This window comes from Grampus griseus (genome assembly GCF_964374135.1).
Source record: "Grampus griseus genome assembly, chromosome: 18".
Taxonomy (NCBI): Eukaryota; Metazoa; Chordata; class Mammalia; order Artiodactyla; family Delphinidae; genus Grampus; species Grampus griseus.
In genome coordinates, this window is record NC_139012.1 from 1,889,073 (window position 1) to 1,904,797 (window position 15,725).

Here is a 15,725-nt window from a genome sequence, read left to right on the forward strand (position 1 = left end):
AGGGTCGGATTCCACTGACCAGCTCCACTGAGAAAACCAACACAGAGTCCTCGGTAAGGAGATTGGGAGTCCATTCCCCTTGACGTCATGGCTGTGACGCCACATCACGTGGTTCCAGGGAGCACCAGCCCTGCTGGGGACAGCGGGACGCATCCCAGAAAGGCCCCAGTTACCAGACGTACGTAGAGAAGTTTCCCTTGGTGGGTGTTCTCATCGAGGGCCCAGCTGAAGATCACGGGAAGTTTTTCCAAAAGTTGTCACCCAGGAGATTGCGTACATGATTTTAATCCTAAAGACACACACACACGCACACAGATACGCACACACACCACACATACACACACAGGTGTGTGCGTACACACCACACACACGCACGAACACACATGTAAGATCCAGCCAGCTAAGTTTTTGGTCTGTAACCTATTGTGAGCGAGTTCCCTTTAAGTTTTCTGCGCCATTTCTGCTCCGTCATCCCAGGAGTTTTCTATCTGTGGCCTCACGCGATGGGGCAGCACCTCTGGGGGCTCAGGAGAGACTCCCCTCGCTCAGGAGGCGCACACAACTCCCGTGACATCAGGTAATGGTTTGGTCTTGGGGTTGGTGGCGTCGACGTCACCTTATCACCTCACCAACCTTTCCTGATGACATTTTGTCTTGAGGGCCTGCACTTCTCCACAGCTTGAAACTCTGCTTGAAGTTGAAGATACGCCAACATTGGGATGCACTTTTTCTTGAGAATGAACTTCCTGATTATTCCAAGGACTGTGCAACTTTCTAACGTTTTTACTGTGTATGTATATATGTCAGGATGGGGGGTGGGTAATGAAGATTTTCTTTCTTTCAAATAATTTAGCAGAAAGTAAATACCCATAACCCTTCTGTCAGGTATGCTCCATTAATAAGGAAAGTATAATTTACGTTGTTACTCTCTTTTTCAAACATTTTGGCAATAAACCAACCAGTAAGATGTACCACACCAGTGACAGCCACATACTATCTTGAAAACTATATTTTTACGAGTTATTAAATGCTCCTTATTCCCTGCAGAAGAAAGGGGCTTGTTTCAAGGGGATTCTGCTCAAAGTTTAAATTGGAAAGGACGTGTGGATCTGACAACCAAGGAGGAGTAAGACTTCAAAGCAAAGCAAATGAGGCTGGACCCAGTGGTTTTGCAATAAAATGTGAAGTCATGTAATAGTGCCCTTATAAGCCACTCGGGACTTTTAAGACTTCAAATAAAATGCTATTAGCACAGACAGACAAACAATCTAAACCGCTATTTGCCTGGGGTGACACCCTTGTGATTTACAATGAAAGAAAATACAGCAGCCCCGGTGCTGAGAAAGTGTGACACACACACTGCTAACCTCTCCTCGAGACGGCAGGTCTTTGCGTTCCGCACCCGCTCAAGCTCTCCTCCCGCCCCCAGCATCTCATGGATCCTCCGCTCCAAAACCAGATCCTGTCTTCAAGTGAGCGGCATAAACGGGTTTCAGGAGGAAACATCGAATGTGAGAAACTCACCAATTTATTTTAGCTGAGCAAGAAAAAAACTAACATTTTGCCCTTGTTTGTGCTTTAATTAGCGAGCCATATCGCCCACGGGGCATTCACTTCGAGTCACAGGTGTCTGATTTTTGAGCGCCCTGTTGGACCTGGCTGAAACCAGGAAGGCCCACTCCCGGGGAACTTCCTCTCGATCTCAGAGGTACTTCGCCCCACGCACACTGCTGGTCGCAGCAGCAAAAGTGTTCGGGGTCAGGAAATCAGGAGGGTTGGACCCTGCAGGGCCGATCCATGGGCCCCACCGCCCTGTTTCTCTTCAGGGGAGATCCGCTCCAGCAAATCCCAGTGTGAGGGACAGCGGGGGCATCCAGGCTCTCCGCAGCGTCTTTAGCCTGGGAACTCGGCTTTTCCAACATTTCCCTGCTACCCACCCACACCACTGCACGAGGCCATTGCACGAGGCCATTGCACGAGGCCTCGGGGCCATTGCACGAGGCCCCGCGGAAAAAGTGCCCATCCAAATTAGCTTCTGCGGCCAGCAGAGGCCAGGGTGTGATCTCCACAAAACCTGGTGGTGGCTTCCGGTTAATGGCAGGGGTGCATCTAGTCCGTCAGGGACGCGTGTCTCCCCTCCCAGCCGCCGCGGCCAGGCACACCACATCCTTCCCGGAGCCCGGTGATCGTCCGCCTCCTGTCCTGCCTGGGCCACCGCTGAGCTGCTGGCGGCCGGAGTAAAATGTGCCACACACTCCTGGCAGTGGCACCGACAGCTGCTGAATTTCACTTGCCTACACATAATAAGCCGGGAGACGCCAAGAGGGCTACTTAGAAGATGCCGTGGTTCTGGCCTGGGAATTCTTCTGTGCTGTCACCTGAGAGGTAGGAGGACATCTCACGGACAGACGGGTCGCCGTTGTCAAAATGCCGTTCCATTTCCCAATCTCCTGAACACATTTCCCAAGTCTAAGAAGTTGAATCTGGGTCACCAACAGTCAAGTAAAAATAAAATACAACAAGAGCAACTATTGAGGATTAAGCCAGTAAGGCTATTGTCCCTTTAAATTGAAAAGGAAAGAGCGAAAGAAAAATATTCTGCAAGTTCCATGGGAAGAAAAATGTCGTATTTGTATAGACCCCAAATCCCCTCTGTTTAAACAGGGTGATTAATATCAGCTCCTGTAGGAAATTAAATCCAGGGAAGGACGGGAATATGCAGATACGCAGACTTCCGGGCAGAATGGCCATCTCTGGGTAGGGAGCTGGCTGATTAATCCGCGTCCTCAGAATACGAAATGAAACCCGGGGCTCCCCTGGGCAGTGAGAAGGGGGGAGAAAGGACCAGGCACAAACAACGGGGTCTTGGGCCACATGCGGAGGGCTAGGCTCCGGGATTTAAACCAGCGGGTCACAGCGCAAGGCCTGACTGCTCCATTCCAGGCTTCGCCGCGTGATCTCTGGAAAGTTCTCCCTCCCTCGTTTCTGCAGACGCAGAACTGCCAGGCGTCCCTGTTCACTAATCTTGGCGGTCGTCTTCCAGCCCTCCTCCGCGGCTTCTGAGAAGGGTGCCCTGTTCCCCCACGTGAGCCCGAGACCACGCGTGCGCCCAGCTACACGCCACCCGTGCAGCCCCACCCACCGGGCTGTTTTTTCTTTCTGAAACACTGAGCGGGGGTAGACGCATTTTTTAATTTCAAGTACAACACCAGAAACTTATTTGCAAATGTGAGCGACTCTCCCTCATCATTTCAAACTGTCAGCGTGGTCACAGCACCTGGTCTGGCACGAGGATAAGATTTTTGATCATTGAATAATGATGCTATTTATTTTTCTGAAAAAAAATATTTACAGCGAGATGCAAAATGTCATTTTCAGTGGGCTTTTTTTGTCGTTACTGGAAACCCAAGCCTGTTATTCTGCACCATTCAGAGTCTCTCCAGTAATTGTATAGAAGTAGGCATTATGCTATATTATTAGAGCTGTAATTTCCTGCGGAATCTGTCTTGGTGTTTCTTTTTATCACTTGGCAATTTCTATCTAGTTATAGCATAATTAAGTTTCCTGACCCTTGCTCACTCTCTTAACAGGACGCTTAGAAATACACTAGAATTGCAGATCTGCGGGCCGATGTCCTGTCTCCCCACACGGTAATGGAATAAAATTATTAATCCTGTAATTGTACAGAACACATTACTTTGCATTCAATGTTCCTGGCTCTCATTTTCTGTCGGGGACAATCAGCCCGAGGGTACAGATCATTTCTGCAGCAGCGCAGCCCCTGAAGAACGCCTCTCGTTCCCACTCCTGGAGCTACCTGGGAAGCTGTGATTATTCAGGGCCTAATACAGCGCTAGGCTCGAGCCAACAAAACAAAGTTAATAAAATGGACTAAGGAACAAGGTTATTCTCCAGCTGCAGCTCACGCGCCAAAGTCAGAGCCAATGGCTAGATGATAAAATACACGACCTCCCTGTGAGTGGCCTCTGAGGGTTCGCATCGGGCCGGTTCCGTCTACAGCTGCTTTCACCAGAAACAAGGGGGCTGTTTTGGCTTTCATCATGCAGGTTCCCACGCGGTAAGGGCTCTGCAGATCACGGCCTACCACCCGCGTGCATGCCGGCGTGGGCTGCAAGGTCAGGGGCACAGGCCACGGAGGGCTGCACTCGGCCTGGAGGCCGTGCTCCAACACCCCCGAAAGGCCCACGGGCGAGCAGCTCCCAGGCTCCCGGCCCCACTAGACTCGCCCTGTATCCTGCAGGAAGGGTGCCATGGAGCAGAGCGTACGTCTGGAGGATCGTTGGACCGAGGCCTGGATCTGCTGGGTGAGATCGCGGAAGGTCGGTAGAGCAGGAAGCCGGCCGCTCAGCCTGTTCGATGAGAAGGTCGAGCAGGCCTGACCACGGGAGGATAAACGGCCGGCACGGTCCCCATCCTCTGGAGACGGTGAGATTTGATGCTGAAGCCGTAACACCTTCCCAAGCAAACCGGCCTTCGCTCGACTTCTGTGTACCACGCGCAGCTACGCGATGAAAAGTTACTATACACGCTCTGTGAGGTGGGTTGTACGGTACAACCAGTGCAGGTACCACAAACACGTCTTTCAAACGCCTTACCGTGCCCGCGGTGCTTCCTGGAGTCCCCTCTGAGGGTAAAGGTCAATGCCAGAGCACGGGACCTACCTACGCGTTTCCAGACAGACCGACAGGTTTATAGACCAAGCCCCGGAACTTCCTTTCACCTCCAGAGAAAGGAACACGTACGGTTTCCATTCTGCTGAGACACGCTAGCAGTCGATTAATAAGGACGCTGTTTTAAAGTGCACTGACCACACGTCGGCTTACAACCATATCCTGAAGAGGTTGTTCCAACGTGTGGTCTACATGCTACAAAAATACTGCTGGCTGATTCCCACCGAATCACCCACCGTGGGAGGGAGACCCAGAACGCACTGGGAAGACGGCGAGGAGAAACCGGCGTTACCGTCAGGTCAGCCCTGTGCTCCGTGCGTTGGTTTAGATCAACCGCTCTCAGCTGGGCGTGGCTTTACCCCCCGGGGACATCTGGCAACGCCTGGAGACAGTTTGAGTTGTCACATGGGGTGACGGGCTGCTAGAAGCCAGCACCCTACAATGCACAGGACAGCCCTGCCCTCAGCCAGGAGTTATTGGTTACAAACGTCAACAGGACTGAGGTTGACAAACCTGATTTAAACGGACGAATATCACTTGCAAAAAAAAAAAAACCACGAATCCCAGCCCGAGAGCCTTGTGCACAGTCAACACCAGATACAGCTGAAGCTTAAACTTTTATCCTCCCAACCTCCCGTCTTCTGAAATTTAAACAGAAGAAAAGGGCAAAGTGGGATTCTTTTCAACTCTACATTCTTTCTTTCCCAGCTGAAAGAGAAACTATCGAAGGAGGCGAATGAGGATTGAGGGGTTTCTTTTTTCTCCATCCCCGATTCTACCAGAAACGCGAAAACAAGATCAGAAAACACGTTTTCCTTCTGTGGATGCAGATCGAACAGTGGAATTTATACGTTACGTTATCTGTCAACTTGCGCACGTGTACAGATGTGTAAGGCATTTGTACGGTGTAAGTGGTGTGAAACACAGACACTTGGGTGACGGTGGTGGTACATGTTAAGGAGGAGCTTGCAGGTCAGAAACTATGCCGGTCACCACGTGAGCGCGTGGAGGGACACAGAGCCTCCTTTAAAAATGTTTTTCCGTGGGGCTGTCAAAATTTCTTCTGGGTTTCGAATGTTAAGGCCTCTGTCCCCAAAGAAATCCGTCAGTAAAGGCAATTTAATGACCAGTCCACTACGTCAGATGTCCTACTCCTAAGTTTCTGAAAGCAAATTGTGCCTCACTTTTGTTTTATTGCAGCCTGTAAATGCCTCCTCTGAAAAGACACACACGGGAACTATTCGGTTGATTTGAGCTGCCTTTATTTCAGAATTCAGCGGGGAGTGAGACATTCCCAGACCTCCCTCACGCAGCCTCTGAATCAGCTTCTAATAAACATACATTTGGGGGAGACGGCCTGATGGGAGGGCCGTCCCTTAACTTCCTATTGTTTCATTGATAAAAATGATCTGGGAAACAGAAGAATATGTTAACCGTTTCCTTTGGTTTTCCGTCGAGAAGGCTGAAAGACATTTCTAAAATAGATCTATTTTCTTTTCATTCTGCAGAATAATGCATGAATGATTATAACATATGCTCTATCTCCCGCTTTTTTCTTGCCTCAACCAGTGGAAAAGTGCCTGGCACTGTAATCACAACTTGTTGGGTTTTCAATCTGATGCTGTCCCATTTTATCATGGTAGTGAAACGTCCATTCTTCTTCGGTGTGATAAATGTTATGGCCATTTAACAGTAACGAAAAAGAGAGACATGTTAAACCAAATATTGCTTCAGATTGTGTCTTTTATTCTCCTTTATCATCATATCTTAATTTATAGTATAATCATCATTATCACAACTGTCAGCCTCATTTAACCTCCCCTGATCTCCCATGATTCTCTGCCGTCAGGTCTGATTGCCTACCTTCTGCCGACCGGCTGATAATGCCTGACAGATTAGCCCTCCCCAAGAGGAAGACAATGATATATAGAACAGCGCCGCTCACGCTATATATTAATGAGGAGCTGGCAACGCTTTGATAAGGCTGCAGAATAATCCATCAGTGCGAGAAGGAGCTCGTAAAACTGGAGGGACATTTCATGGGAAAAACACCTGGGAAGGATGTAATGACCCAGCAGCTAAATGCCTGTCAGCTGTCTTCCCTCTGTTGTAATTAACATCAGATAGCGGGCGTGTGGATAACCTAAGAAGTTTATCAACCCCCAAATCCAGTTTCCTTCTCTCCGGGTTGCGACCACCGCTCTCACTTTGACAACACATGTAGCAAGCCAGCAATTAATAGCTCATTTTCTTTGGCATTAGGAACGGTTTATCTTCGAAACTCGCTCTTATCAGAGGCTGTTACCTATGAAAGGGAGGAAGCACGGGCGTTTTCTGCTGCACTTACTCAGCAGCGGCCGGCTCCGCCATTAGATACAATGCTTCAGACGGCTACTTGAGTTTGAATGCACCGTTATTACAGGTATTACATGAAATTGCTTGTGTTATGTGAAGGGGATTATAGAGGTTCTGGATCAATAACTTCAGTGGATGTTGGGAGTGATTACAGTGCTCTGTCAATTTTCCCCATTTGGCTGTCAGTGTCGGTTTACAACACACCACCTCTTTTATTCACATCAAATCACTCATTTCATTGGTAAATTCTATATATCTCAATTTACTTTAAGTAGCTGATTTGTGTAAAATAAAATGACTTCCTCTTCTGTGTGTGCAACAGACCTAATCCTATATAGTAATAAAAGTGTAAACACAGGGAGACTCTTCGTCCTTTCCAAAGCATCGTGTGGAGAGCTGTGGCTGCCCGCTACATGAAACAACTATAATTGAAACATCTCCGTCGCCCGGGCTTTGTTTAGACCACACCTAGCCTCTTCATCTTCCCTTATTTTTTAATCGTGGGGAGGAATCTTGGAGCTGTCGCATCTCTCTGAGTGGGAGCCCACGGACTCCGAAAGCAGGTGTGTTTCCCTGCACCCACGGCCACCTCTGCTCTCACCGCGGCAGCTAGACTCGCGTGCTGCTGTGCAGACACGGCCCCGCCCTTAAAACTCTGGGACCACGAATGCTGTCTAGAGATTCAACCGATCGGCAGCCCCCTGCTCAGTGCAAGCTGCCAGCGCCTTCCTTTGCTCCCTTTTCTCTTTCGTGAGCGTGTGCACACGCACACAGGCGTGTCTGATGAAGTGCAGCATCCAAACTTAGGAGAAGGAAGTCCAGGGGCATCAGTGCGTGGAAAAGTCAGAGACACGAGGAATGTTTCAGGATCAAAGTCTAGATTTCCTGCACAGCAGAAACTCTCTACAGGTACTCAGAGCGTGTTAAGACATTGCGGAAGTCTAGTGGTATCAGTCCACACATCTCAGCGTGCACAGGATAACGCTGCATTTGGGAATTTTTTTTTTAACCTTAATTGACACTTCTCATCAGTGTTTCCCACTATTTCTGACCTAAAAGAGGCCCTTGGAAAACTGTGTACTTTCCAAAAATAAAGTGTACATAAACAGAGTATTTACAAAATCATCAAGGCGACCCTCCCTCCAAAAGCCTCCCCGACGGATGGTCTAAGGCTCAAACAGACGAATGAATAAACTACTAGATTCACCAACCTATGAATGCGCACAGCTTCTGGCCCTGAAGCAACTCAGATACAGAGTAGAGAGAAGGAAAGGCTTGTTTACTGTCTGTCCTGGCGTAAAATGTCCTCTGCATAAAAATATACAGACTAATCCTGCACATCTGCGGCTTCCACATGTGTTCATTCACTTCTGTATGGTTTTGATATATTCTGCACGAGTTATAAAGCCAGGAGAAAATACGAGATTCTATTAAAAATGTAATGAGTAGGGCTTCCCTGGTGGCTCAGTGGTTGAGAGTCCGCCTGCCGATGCAGGGGACGCGGGTTCGTGCCCCGGTCCGGGAAGATCCCACATGCTGCGGAGCGGCTGGGCCCGTGAGCCATGGCCGCTGAGCCTGTGCGTCCGGAGCCTGTGCTCCGCAACGGGAGAGGCCACAACAGTGAGAGGCCCGCGTACCAGGAAAAAAAAAAAAAATGTAATGAGTAAAAAGGAAATCTCCATAACCTGTGTCTATATTTTCTGAAAAGCCTTATTGTCCCAGAGAGCATATTATTATTTAAGATGCAACTGAGGGGGGCTTCCCTGCTGGCTCAGTGGTTAAGAATCCGCCTGCCAATGCAGGGGACACGGGTTTGAGCCCTGGTCCGGGAAGATCTCACACGCTGTGGAGCAACTAAGCCCGTGCGCCACAACTACTGAGCCCGTGTGCCACAACTACTGAAGCCCGCGCGCCTAGAGCCCACGCTCTGCAACAAGAGAAGCCACCGCAATGAGAAGTCCACGCACTGCATCGAAGAGTAGCCCCCGCTCGTCATAACTAGAGAAAGCCCGCGCGCAGCAACGAAGACCCAACACAGCCAAAAATAAATAAATAAATGTATTAAAAAAAAAAAAAAAAGATGGAACTGAAATCAGAGCTCTTCAAAATCGGCCATTTCTTTGCCCGTTACAAACCAGCACCTTTGTGCTGCGGGCTAGGCTTCCCACGCCATGCATTATCTCCACGACACAGGTATAGCAGTACAGCAGGTATAGCAGGGTACCAGAGTACAGTAGGTCACACAGACGTGGGAGAATGTCCTACTCAACATCAATGTCAGCAAAGCAGGATGGGAGTGGGAAAGGGGAAGGGGGCAGGCCACGACCCCCCAAAGGAACACTCACACCTTGGTCTCCCTCACACTGCAGGGCACCCACCGGGCTCACCTGGCCTTCCTCCCGCCCTCCACCCCAGGGTCCCGGGTGTTTCTCAGTCTCTCCTCAAGCACGTGGCACTAGCGAGCCTGCCTGCTACCAGTCTCTTCATCAGGTAGCAGGCATGCGCGGACCAGACACAAGAGAAGCAACACCTCAGTTTCACAGGGAACAAAATGCTAGTGCACGTGACTTGCTTTGACGCCTCCAGGGAGAAAAGGGTAGGCTGGAATCCCAACCCCTTGTCCTCACAAATCAGAAATGATTTCAGTTCAGATGTGCACGCCAGCAGGTAGTGACCACTCACTTCAAACCAAGGGAAATATTCTGAGCAGGGCAGGTTGTCATGCACTGGGAATGGCGAGCAGGGTTAGGTGTGGAAGGAGATCCTTAGACGTTTAAAATGTAATCTTTGCTCTCAAGGAGTTAATGGTCTACTGGGAGAGATGAGACATAAATTAATAGAAAATGAAATTACAGTGAAATTTAGAGAATACCGTGGTACCACCACAGTAGAAATATTACAGGACTCAATAGTCTTAACTGTCAGATTAGCTTCATAGGCAATAACTGTTCTGAATCAAGTAGAAAAAGCTCACTTTTAGCTGGAGTAATCAAGGAAAGAATTACCGAGTAAGTGAGGTCTGAACAGAATTTGGCTCCCGAGGATAACCACGGCAATCTAGGCATTCCTGAGCATGTACAAATCCACGCAATTACTCTTAAAGGAAAACAGAATTTGATGGAAAATTATAGCATGAATCTGGCATTCAGGCTGATATGACAAGCTACTGTTTGGAAAACTCTAGTTTCAAAGGAGCAATAATTCACTTTTAAATAGCAATTTATAAAAGACGGCAGCCTTTAATATATAAACCCCTAGAGTTATGTCTGACATTACACAAAGGACATACATACTGCATAACCATTTTCAAACAATAACAGAAAATTCAAATTAAGAATTTATATGCACTCTGAAGCAGCCACCAGATTCACTTAGGGAAACAATGCACTTTGACAAAGTTACAGAAAATACTAATTTACTAATAGCCAAAATTCAATAACAATTTTAATAACAAGTCCAGAACAAAGGGGATACCCAGAAGGCTGGTGTCTGGTAAAATATCAAAGGTGAAACGTGCAGAACGAGCCGTGAGCCCCAAGGTACACTTCACCCACTGATCTGCACTAAACGAAGCGCAGACATCAGGAAAAGGGACAGAGCTACACAAACACTGCAACTTAACGAGCGACTGAAAAAAGGCAGCCCGCACGGCCGATGGGATTTTCCTATCCTGATTGGTCAGAGAGAACTGGAAGAGAAAAGGACTATATAACAAGCCCGATCTTCCTGGGTCGAAATAATTTCCACTCCATCGTTGTGTGTGGTATGTTAATCAGGGAGGGACCTCCACCCCCCCTTTAAGAGGGGTGGAGAAGGCAGCTCAGTTACCGGACCGCACCTCAACAGGGCAATCCCAAAAGATGTGCACGCCTTTGCTCAGGAAACTCTTCCTAGCACCAGAAATGGGACCTAGCACACAGTAGGTGCTAAATAAATATCTCTGGAAAAACTGAACGAATGAGTGAAGAATGCTGTCATCCACAGGATAAATGGCAATGTACATTAGTGGGCGTGGGACTCTACGAATCCCCTTATACTTGTGTTTTTCCAAAACCACAGCTAGTGTCGTGATGTTTAGTAAATTGTTAATGGTGTATCTTGGGGCTCGGAATCCTCTTTAAACACGAGCTGAATTCTGACTGGTAAGCCTCTATCCATCTGCCATGTAATTTTTGTTCACAGACAAATCAGTGTGACTTAGATTGAAAATATGGCAGGACCGTGAAAAATGATATCACCTTCTGTGCCATCTTGAATCCTGTATTTTAGATGCTTTGAAAATCCTAGTAACGTCAGGGCAGAGTCGGACAAAGCCGTTACCAACCATGAGAATTACTGACCTGGGTGGGGACACCAGGGATGGGCTCTGCAATGTTCACTTAGGTGTGAACTTTGTTTATGTTATTGCTGTTTTTAATCTGCCAGGACTGAGAGGCAGAAAGGCTCCTGTGCCTGTGTGTGTGGTTATGAGGTCCTCAAACCTGCCTCGGTCTAATATGAAGGCCATCACATGTGGAGGAAGGGCAGCAGCCTCCTTGCCATTTGGAGGTAAAATAACTAAAACCACTGAACAGCAGTCAGGGAGTAGATTGAAAAAGAAAGCGTTTCTTTCTTTTTTTTTTTTCCTTCTTCTTAATGCTGCTTCCTGTTAACACATATCCATTGTTATTAATTTGGTTGTTACTTTTAAAAGCAAGTGTTACAGTTTTAATTCTGCTGCCAGGACCTAACCCTTAGTAATGCGCAGGATGGAGAGAAAATAGTAATGGGGGTTTGGGGTGACACATTTAATAGTTCAAATGAAAAATAACTGAACACTTAGCCCCCTGAAAGTGGCTTATCTCCACCGGGCCTGCGCTGTTTTTGCTACTTAGTATGACCACATTTAGGCCGGAATGTACGGCTCCATCCAGAAGCAGGTTATTTGTGGTCTACTTAGGCTTCTGTCTCTTCCAGGGGGATTCCTTTTCCTTGAGAACACTTTAACCAAAAAGTGAGATGAACGTAAAAGCTGGCAATAATAACCTATTACGGAAGGTGAGAAAGCATTCCTGGTTGGAGGAAAACGGAAGAAAAGAAAAGAACAAGAAGAAAAAAGGAAGGGACCCATGTAGCTTGCCTGTAAGCCAGGATTCTCCTTATGACTCCAGCTTCCAAATTGCTTTTTCCCTGCACTGTAAAATATTTGATAACACATTGTGTACACCTTCTTGGGTTATTATTTGATCTCTTAATAGGATGGAGAGACTATTACTGATTTGGGGGGTCTGATTTCTTAAAACAAAACAAAAATGCACACAGTCTCTAAACCTGCATTTGCATTAAAAAGAAACGCCATTGTGCCCAGAGATTCTGAACTGTTGCATTCTGAGTCCCCTACCCCCGTTCACACTGAAATGTGGGGTATGTACCCAGAGAACTCGGGGTGTTAGAAGCAGGCAGGTCTCCCGGGGAAGGAGGAGGAGGTGAGGGCGTGCTGCAGCCATCTGACGACAAATTCTAACATCTGGAGGCAGCTTCCACGGGCAAGAGTGCGGCAGGCCGCCTCCCCGATAAAACGTGGAGCAAACAGACACCGTGGTCCGCAGCCTGGGGTCTGCTCCTCTTGGGCCTGGGGGCTTTCTTTCCGAGGAAGTGTCTGCATACCTCCCTCCTTTTGTCTCAACCAGAGGGTTTAATAGCTCAAGTAACTGAAAAGGACTAACAACAGTAAGGCTCCGGTTTCCAGAGTAACCGGAAAAACAGAGCCCAGTCTCCATGGCAAAGAGAAAAGCCATTTGCTGCAGCCTTTTCAGACCTTGAGCCGACACTGACAGTTTTCCTATAATCACCCCGATTATTTGTAGCAACTAACTATATTATAATGTTAACTATAGGAGGTCTTTGAAAATATGCGGGCTAAAAGAAAAGAATAAAAAACGTACTGGGTTTTCCTCCGCTTTAGCTATGAATAGATTAACAGTTTAAAATGTATAAAATAGTCTCTTCTTGATAATTCAACCCAAAGAGGGCACTGCCCATCTTCCACGTTTCTGTCCTTAGTTCTTTTAGGGTGTCTGCGTCTATTCAGAAAACTGCACAGGGTCTCAGGGTCCGGAACGCACACATTTCTACTGGAGAGCTAAGCGAGGGCGGATGTGTGATCTTCATGAATTTTATTTCGTCTGCCCCAGGGTGACCATCCTTTATCCTGTGCTTGGTGGCTGCTGTCTCTTTCAGTCATTTGCAACATACGCCCAGATTATGCCGTACATATGTGCATGTGTGCATGCGTGTATGTGTGTGTCCTTCCTCGTGAGGCTAAACGACCAGCAGTTCCATGACCGAGTGTGCCCAATCCATGTGGCTGGGTTCGCTCGTGCTGACCTGGGAGAATCAGTTGGTTTGACAACGGTTTGCTTCTTGAGCACAGAGGTGCAGCCTGCCTGGTTGGCCTGCCTGCATTTTTTTTTTACCTGTTTTTCATCTGAACCTGAAATGAACTTGAATTTCAGTCTCCATCTTTTATTTAAAAACCAAAATCATCTTTCTGTAGGGCACAGTTAATGACAAGGCTCATTATATGTTCAAATATTAATATTATAGTGTTAATACAGTTCCAATGTTAAGTCTATGCAAGATAACTTCCAGATGAAACCAAAGCACAGTTTACCAACCATTCACACACACACACACACACACACACACACACACAAACACGCAGATAACCATGGGTCTGTATATTACACAGCGTATTTCAAATTTCCTATGTACGCCTAAAAAGATTATTATCAAAATGTGAAGTAACATTACATTAATAGAAAAATGACAACCATTGTGTTTTCAATTTTCTGGGGGAATGTAAACTATCTTCCCTTTAACGGATATAGTTGAAAAAAAGTCCAAATAAAAATCACTTAATTTTTATTCCATATATAAGGGCTTCCATTGAAAGTTCTCAAGTTGTCTTTGTTAGTTAATGTTCGGAGAATAAAATGTGGGAAATAAATATTATGTCATGTCACTTAAAAACCGCCTCATTTTAAAATGGCACAATTTAAAAAAAAAAAACCTTGCCCAATAATTTAGATGCTTACATAATTAGCAGTTAATCAAGGTCTGATGTTAATTTTCTCCATCCTTTATTAAACACAAACGTATATACACTTTGTCGTAAAATTCAGGGGCATACATGCAAACCTCCACTTAGCTGCTGTTTCTCCTCCCTAGAGAGCATCTCAAATGACTCAGGCAGAGAGGGTGCTTCCACACACACCAGGCCACACCTGGAGCGTTTGTTTAAAGTGTCAGATTTCCAAGCAGAGTCCCTCGACCCAAAATGACATCAGCTCAAGAGATAATAACGCCCCTCTTTTTCTGATTTTGTGTTTCTTCCCCAAATCTGTTTGGAAAAATCCCACGTTCTCCATAGGGAGGACCCATCACTAGCCAGCTGGTCCCCAAAGTTCACCGGGGCACTCGGGTGTCCGGGGAAAGGGCGGGCTGATGGTGACTGGGGCAGGGGCATCGGGACGCAGTCCGTGCAGGAACTAGGAAGAAGGCAGTGCAACCGTGCTGGACCTCCACCAGGACCACGAGCAAAAGCTCCCCCAGGAACAAGCGATTGCCTTGAATCCCGGCAAGGCCCCGCCTCCACCCTGACCCCAGTCTCTACTTATCTGTCAGACTGATCTGCGCTGTGAGCCTCACTCCTATTACACACGCTGGCTTTTATAAATTGCTTAAAGATAAAAGCTTACCCTGCTGTAAAAAGAAGTGAGATATAATATTGAATTTGCACTAAAATGAAAAGTTTCCTGGTGCCCCTTATATATTTAAAATTGCTGTTTTCTTGCAATGAATATAATTCACTGTCTTTCCCAAAGTATAATCCCGTGAGGGTTTGACCAAAGAGAAATGCGCTAATGATTGCAAATGGCTCAAATATTCTGTCCAGTGAGTTAAGTGATAAAAGTTTCTATGTTAAAAGAAATAATAAGTGGAATTTCACACATATTATAGTAATTGTGAAGCACTCAATTTACATAGAAATAACGTGAAAGAATTCTGACCACGGTGTTTTAAGTGAATCATTACAGGCATTGCTGATACACTTAGAAGCTGCAATATGCCAGGTATGTTTCTTTTAGCATAATAAGGCCTGTAATGGAGCCTTAAAAGCTTAAAATGTATAGTTAGATTAACCTTTCTGTTTTAAGGGTTTTTTTCCCCTCAAAAAAAAAAAAAAAAAAAAAAAAAAAAGCCAAAAGAGAGAAATACAGAATCATTAAAAAGCCAATTAAAGCAACACCCCTTTCTTTTCTCCATCCAACGACTTCATTGAGGCTTTTTCTCCACAAATCATTTTATTTAGTACTTTAGATTTTTGGTAAAATTTGGTTATTTTTTCCTCCTAAACAAGGATCCAAGATTTCAGTCAAATTCTTGGACGAAGTACCACGGTGATTCTGAAGGAGGCTGTATCTCAGAAGTTAAGGCAGATTTCTCTAACTAGAGAAGAAGGTGTACTCAGACAAAATCTAGATTAAAAAAAAACAAAATTGTGGGGCTTCCCTGGTGGTCCAGTGGTTAAGACTCCGCACTTCCACTGCAGGGGCCATGGGTTTGATCCCTGGTCAGGGAACTAAGATCCTGCATGCCGCAGAGCGCTGCCAAAAGATAAATACATAAAAATTTTAA